The sequence below is a fragment of the Neofelis nebulosa genome, chromosome 3 (assembly GCF_028018385.1).
Source record: "Neofelis nebulosa isolate mNeoNeb1 chromosome 3, mNeoNeb1.pri, whole genome shotgun sequence".
In the NCBI taxonomy this organism is placed as follows: Eukaryota; Metazoa; Chordata; class Mammalia; order Carnivora; family Felidae; genus Neofelis; species Neofelis nebulosa.
The window spans coordinates 86,377,784-86,385,217 of record NC_080784.1 but is presented as its reverse complement, the minus strand read 5'-3'; the positions used below and the strand labels follow the sequence as shown (position 1 = coordinate 86,385,217).

At 45.5% G+C, this 7,434-nt stretch overlaps 1 pseudogene; it reads right to left on the bottom strand.

Annotated features, from left to right (window-relative positions):
• Positions 1 to 3,679: 3,679 nt before the first annotated feature.
• LOC131508012 (forkhead box protein K2-like) lies at positions 3,680 to 6,128 on the bottom strand (annotated as a pseudogene).
• Between the last annotated feature and the right edge of the window lie 1,306 nt (positions 6,129 to 7,434).

Genomic DNA, 7,434 nt, shown 5'->3' with positions numbered 1-7,434 from the left:
AGAACTGTTACAATTTTTCTTGGAGAGGAAAGTGTTTTTAATGTAAATTCTTTCCTCAAGAAGGAATCCCTTTCAAAAGGTAATTCCATATATCAGTTACTTTCATATAAATGTTTAAGACCATCATTTATTACTATTCACAAGATGACACATTGGCTTAGTGGTTCTTCTCAGATTCAGTCACATGCCTGCACAGTCAGCCTGGAGTTGTCTAGGCAGACCCATTGATCTTGGGGGGGCTCTCTCACATGTCTGGGGTTTGCTAGCTATTGTCTGGTCTGATAGCCACAGTGTTTCTCCTAGAAGCTTAGCCTGGGCCTGTTCTCTCATGACAAGACACAGGTCAATGAGGAGAGTGGAAACATGTAAGCATTTCTTCAAGTTTCTTATGTCAAGCTTGCTATTATCCCACTGGCCAAAGCAGGCTACATGGCTGAGTATGGAGTATGAGTGGGAGGGCATTGGCAAAGGTGTGAAAAATTAAGATAATTTTTCCAGTTGATTTGTATACATATTCAAAAAAGTTTCCAGATACTGCCAAATTGCCCTCCCCCACAATTTGTTTTTACCACAACAAATGGTATATAGGAGGGTTTTGGAAACAAAATTCAGTCTCCCAGGGCGAAATATTAGGAACATAGTACAATTTTACTTTAATGACCTTTGTCCCTTCCTTTTGATTTCTGCTGTTATATTCTAAGACTACTAAGTTTATTATAGTTATTGCTTTTTTCCATTGTATAGTTTTCCTAAAGATTTATAACATTTTACTTTCTTTTTTATACCTTTAATTTTTAACTTTAATTAAAGCAACTTTAATCATTATTTTTGCCTTAGCCATAATTAAAAGGGAATTAATATGTACTGTTAGTCTTTTCATAAAGCAGTTTCTACATTCCTAAGCATGTAGAGTTTGAACTGCAGCTTAGTTTAATGAAATTTTGTTATTAGTTAAGTTTGCAAAACGTTGGCATGGGTGCTATATTTTCTGAGATCACTTACATCTAACAATCCCATTTTGTTAAAGCTTTTATACATAAACTATTTCTCCTTACTTATCTACTATCTTTTAGAATGGAATGTTCCTATGAGATCTTTGAAATATGTGATTTTTTCCCCTCTCACTCATTCATTTAATACATATTTGTTGAGCTCCTACCATTGGACAGGCACTATTCTAGATACCGAGAATATAGAAATAAACAACATACACACAAATATCTTTGCTCTCCTGGAGCTTAAATTCTATGGGAGAACATATATAATAAGCAAAATGAATAAATAACTAATGACCTATATCGTATAGATAAATAAGTAAATATAATTTAAGCAAGAAAAGGAGGGATATGGAGAGCCACAGTGAGGGTTATCTTTAAATGGGGCAGTCAGGAAAAGAATCCATGAGAAGATGACATGTGAAGGAGATGAGTGAAAAAGACTTACATATTTGCATCAGGAACATTCCAGGCAGCATGAACAGCAAGTGCAAAGGCCCTGAGGTGAACATGTCTGGCATATTTGAGGAACAACATGGAGGCCTGTTTACCTGGAGCAAAGGAAGTGAGGTGAGGAATAGAAAGATGAGGTCAGAATGCTAACTGAAGTTAAGATCAGGTTGGGCCTTACAGATCATTTAAGAAATATGGTTTATATCCTGATGAGAGGTGAAAACCTGGATGGGTTCGAAGAGAGAAGGGACAAAGTCTGACTTAATGCTTTAACAAAAATATTCTGGCTACTCGTGGGTGACTTTCAATTTGTTGTCGTTTGTTTTCCCCTCGTGGATACTCTGAGAAAACTTAAATTTTTTTTTATATTTAAAGTAGGAAAACTTTCTTAGCATATCCATATTAGTTGTAGTGGTTTCATTAATATTTCCTGTAACATACTGTATAGCTTCTGATTAACAAATTTTTGAATTTCATTTGCTGTTTAATATTTCAGGGGCACCCATTATCTGTTTGTTGAAATGCTTGTGTTTGCCCTCCTGCTGTCAGTTTTCTGTTAAATACTTCCCTATCTTTGCTTCCTATATATTTGGTATGTACTTTTCTCAAAACTATCCCCCACATCTCAGTTATTTTTCTCTCATTTTCATTTCTTCCTGCTCCATATTTATTTATCGTTTCTTAGCTGTCTGTGATCTTTGACTTTTTTCATTACCTTACCCTTGAACATTTTTTATTCTGTCATTTTCTTTCCCCACCTGACATCTCATTTCGTAGATAATTTTCTTTATTTTCTGTCATAATGCAAAGTCTAAAAGTCTAATTTCTTGGACTGTGCTCATTCTAGAATAGTTTTTTTTTTTAAACTTGTTCCAGTTTATTTTTTACTTTTCTTCCTGCTATAGTATTTTTGTGTTGTTGATGAGCCTTTTGTATTCACACTTTTCATTTGAAAGGGGTTGGTGCTGTCTAGGCCTCATGGACCCACGGGGCTGGGTGGATTCTTTTTTGCTCCCTTCTGTTTTCCTCTGGGTCCTCTCAGTACCCTCATCTTATAATGTGCGCTCGAGGCCAGGTGTTGATGGCTTAATGCTCTCCTCAGTTTCTGAGAGTTGGGGGATAGTTGCTGGAAAGAACAATTACACCTACAAGGGGCGTTAAGTTGCTTCTCTTTCTTTCTCCATAGTTGTTATTTTTTGAAAAGGGTGTGTGGTAGAAAACTGAATCTTTTTTCCAAATGAGGTAGGAACAGTTCTGTCCCTTTAAACACACACAATACTTAGGAGGCTTGTTTCACTTAGAATGGAAAATTATTCTGGGACAAAGTCAACACAAAGAAACAAACAATAGAAAGCAGGAAAGAGAACCGGTTAAGTGCAGCTCCAGAGTCCAGCAGTTCTTGGGGTCATGGTTACATGCAGCCCAGCATGGGCATCTGTCTGTCTGTCCTACACACTTGAAATGGAGGTGGACGGAGTGGATCAGGTAGCTGCTTTAACGTGGAAAACCTGCAGACGCCATCAAGTAGCTCCATCCAGACTTTAACAGGACAGACAAAAGGAAATCATTCCATAGGCTGAAACGGAACAACAAAAACAAAACTACATTGTTTCTTTCCCCCAAGTGAAATCAACATGAAAGGTCCTGTGTGATTGCAAAATTACCAGTACAAATGGAATGAACTGAAACATCAAAGACTCCATTATTTTATAAAGAAAGTACACGTCAAAATATTCTAATTCCACACAGTACAACAGACTGCTGTCTTATCTACCGGTGCCAGCACCGAGGGTCCTGGGAGGGCAGCGAGGAGGGCTCCCGAACTGTCCCTGCAGCTCTGCTTGCACCGGGTGCCGTCCTCCCCAAGGACCCCAAATCTCTGCTTGGAATTACAAGCCAAGCTCAGAGTGGGGAGACGCTTGCCCAACCGGGTTTTGTTGCATGTGCTTTTTGTTCAGGTGCGACTTCTTTCTTTAAGGAGGTTTAAGGCCACCTGGGTTTTTGTGCTTTCAGTGCTGACGTGAAGCCCAACCGCAGGACCCTCTACCCACTGACACAATGTGTTCCCAGTGTAGGTAAAGGACAGTGTCCCCTCTGGGCAGCACAGAATTGATAAAAAAGTAAGGAAAGCTGTCCTGAAAGCTTAGGCAGTTAAGTTAGAGGTGAGCTGGAGGCAAGGACGGTGATAAATAGGTTAGGAGTTAGAAGCCCTGGGAGCACAACATCACACATTAGAAGCCTGGAGGCATAGCATCTTGACTGTGGCTTCCAAGACCCTGGGGAGACAGAATGGGAGCCACCGGTACAGAGCAAGCGCTCTCCTCCTTTACCTCCGCCCCAGGGTAACCCCTAGACTCATTATAATGTATTTGCATTGCTGTTTTAGCCCCCCTGCCCACCCTGGCCTTGGGGGAAGCTGCCGTGACTGTGACTGTTGGGTAGAAACCTTGTAGGGTCAAAAACTCCTGGTCCCAACCTGTGGGAGGAGTCCCCAAAATGACTGGAAGCAGCCTCTATTAGAGACCACTCCCCATAACCCAAGGCCCCACTCACACAAAAAGAGAGGACCCCTGTACCCTCAGGGCAGTTGCCCCCTCTGGGCCTGCCTGCTCTCCCTTCTTGGAAGAGTAGTACTGTCCCTCATAAACTCTTTTGTGCTTGCTCCCTTCCTTCTGGCTGTCTTTCTTTGAGCGTGGATGCTCCCGTAAACCTTCTGTGGGGAATGCAAGAACCAAAATAGCCATTCCCACAAGGCAGGCTCTCCCAGTGGTAATGGTCCCAGTCACTAGTTTTGGGCGTCTTTCTCACTGCTGGCAGCTGACAGCGGTCCACACTCAGGGTGATGATGATTCTCTTGGGTCTTCTGTCTTTTAAAAAAAAAAAAAAAATTTTAATGTTTCTTTCTTTCTTTCTTTCTTTCTTTCTTTCTTTCTTTCTTTCTTTCTTTCTTTCTTTCTTTTTAACGTTTATTTATTTTTGAGACAGAGAGAGACAGAGCATGAACGGGGGAGGGTCAGAGAGAGAGAGGGAGACACAGAATCTGAAACAGGCTCCAGGCTCTGAGCTGTCAGCACAGAGCCCGATGCGGGGCTTGAACTCACGGACCGCGAGATCATGACCTGAGCCGAAGTCGGTCGCTCAACCGACTGAGCCACCCAGGCACCCCTTGGGTCTTCTGTCTTGACCTGCTTCGGCTCTGGCTGCTCTGACTGGTCGCCATTCTGGTGCTTTGTGGGCAGGGAGGCTGACACCCATGCACGTCTGGCCAGCCTGTGCAGAGGACCCACCACTGCACCGTTCACCAGGCCATGGACGGTGGCAGGGATTGGCACCATGTGAGTTGGGTTTTGCGTTATAGTTTTTATTGGTAGCTGGCGGTGACCTGGACAGGGGTGGTCTATGAAATCTGAACGACCCGGCTAGCAGTGCCTATAGGGTGAGGCATGGCGAATCACAGGAATAGGTTCTATTTTCACCTTTATTTCATTATGATCTTCATTCTCTTGCGGCTCTGCCCTAGTGGGGGGCCAGCATGGCTGCCTGAGTGACCACTGCCTGGTCAGTGACGGTGTATGTGTTCGCTGGGGCCAGGCTGGCCACGCCAGTAATAGACACTGCTGGGATCTGATGGATGATGTGAGTCGTCTGCACGACAAGCTGCTCAGAGGTCCAGGTGGTCACAGGGGCTGTGACTGTGTAGGTGACAGGCCTGATTGCTGGTGGCAGCTGCTGCTGCTGCATGGCAGTTAAAGGCCCAACTAGACAGAGGTGAGCCTGGTGCACTCTGGACAGACAGGGCCTCTTGGATGACAGGCAGTTGGGACTGTGAGGTTGCAGACGCAGGCTCCAGGTCGGGAGGGGGTGGGGCGCAATGAACCTTCTCTCAACAGGCTCTCAGGGGTCTGGGCACCACTGGCCTGAGCAGACCGCACTCCAGTGTGACTGGGAGGGTCTGGGGCACTTCTATATGAGAGAGGTCCCGCAGGGGATCTGCAGCAAGGCACGCCCCTGTGCCATCTTTTCCTAAAAGCCTGCTCTATTCATTTGCTTTCAGGGGCAGGATCTATCCTCCAGAATGAGCCTTTGCCTAGTTCTTCCTGGGAACGTGGTATTTTGATGAGATAACGATTCAGAGAGAGGCTGTGGCAGACTGAATTCTGCCAGCCCTTGTCTACCGTCCTGTAGTGTGGATAATTTTTAGTGATGTGAGTATAAATTCCATTTAGAGTGAGTTGTTTATCAGGGGCCATTGTAATTGCTTGTACGATTAACTGCATAGGAATAAGGTGGCTTTGAATCATCCTCTGGGCTGTCTCCACCAGAAGCTTCCTCTTCATTTTTTCTGGCTGCGAGTTGTCGGCCTTTAAATTGAGGTCAGCTGGTGTCACACAGCCCATTTTTGTACCCCGAAGACCCTGCTCCCGGGGGGCGGGGGGGGGGGGGTCGGGTTGCTGGATGGGTAGGAGTTTGCAGCACTGACGGTTCCCATGGGCTGAGATGATGAAGTGCGTCGTGGTGTCTGGAACGCCTACGGTCAGGGGGTCAGGGGGCCAGGGGCGAGGTGCGGACCTGCGTGGGCTTCACCCCTGAACCTCCCGCTTCTCCACCTTCTCACGTGATCTTGCTGTCGGTGCCCGGGAACCCGAACGTACACACGTGCGGCAGCTTCCGCGATCCCATGGTTCTTGCGGTTCTTGCCCGCAGCTGTTGCAGAGACAGATCAGGGAGAAGCCGCTGTCGCCCCGGGAGTGAAGATGTGGAGGTGGCGCCGCCAGATGAAGCCCAAGTGGCCCGTGCTCAGGTCCACGGAGCCCTGCAACCGGTTGCGCCTGATGGTCACCCAGCGCTTCCACGTCAGGTACTGGACCTCGTGGACCTCGAGGCGTGCCACGGCCCAGCCGCCTGGTGAGGACCCCCTGTCTCCCGGGGGCCTGGCCACCGCCCTCGGCCTGAGAGTGCCCGGCCACCCCTCCCACCGCCAGGGAGCTGAGGGCCACGTGCGCTGCCAGGCCGGCTGGCGACCAGCGGAGGCCACTCCATAGTTATTTTAAGGGACATTCCTGGGGACATTCCTCTGCACTGAAGGGTGTTTTCAGTTTGACAATGTTTCACCCCAGGGGGAGTGTGTATTTTGGGTGCGTTTGGTGTTCATCTGGTTTCCAGGAACCCCTCCTTAATCTGTGGCAGTGGAGAAGAGTGTTTTGAAGAACATTCTAGGTTTCTGGGCCTTGCAGGTCCTAAACCATTGAGTTGGGTTTGTTCCAAGTTGGGGGTATCACTGAGGGTTTCCTGAATCCTCCCCCCCCCCCCCCACACACACACACACTTCTGCCCTCTTCCCTGGGAGTCAGGAGAAGTCATCATCTTGTTAGTTCTGGGAGCCCTAATTGTTCTGCTTCTGGAAGAAATTTTAAAGGACTGTTTAACTGATGATATGTTCTTTCTTTATTCTTTTTCTTTCTGGAGGGTAGTGTTATATGAGTCTATGTCTCTCTGCCATCTTTCTCTAGGAGTTTCTTACATGTGCTTAATCTCCTTGAAAAGTTCTCATAAAACTTGCTTAGGTGGCTAATTTAAAGACCCATCTCAATTTTGGTCTTCATTGTGTCCGTCCTACTCCAGTGACACCTATCCTAGGCATCTGAGGAAATAAAATGGTGTGTGGTCATGATTAAGATCTTTCAGGGAATTCTCCAGGCAGCTTATATCATTTCTTTTAAAAATCTGTTCTTACCTTTGACCCAAAATATGTAATTTTATAGAGGATTAATCTCTCTCTCTTTGAATTCATGCAATTAAAAAAAAAATTTTTTTTCTGTGCTATAAAACAAGGAAACTGACTGGGGATGTCTAGCATATAGTGTCCTGAGGTATATGGATTTGTTTTCTGGGGCTGCTGTAACAAATTGCCACAAACCAAGTAGCCGGAAATAACAGAAATTTATTCTCATAATTCTAGAAATACAAAATTAACGTGTCAGCAGGG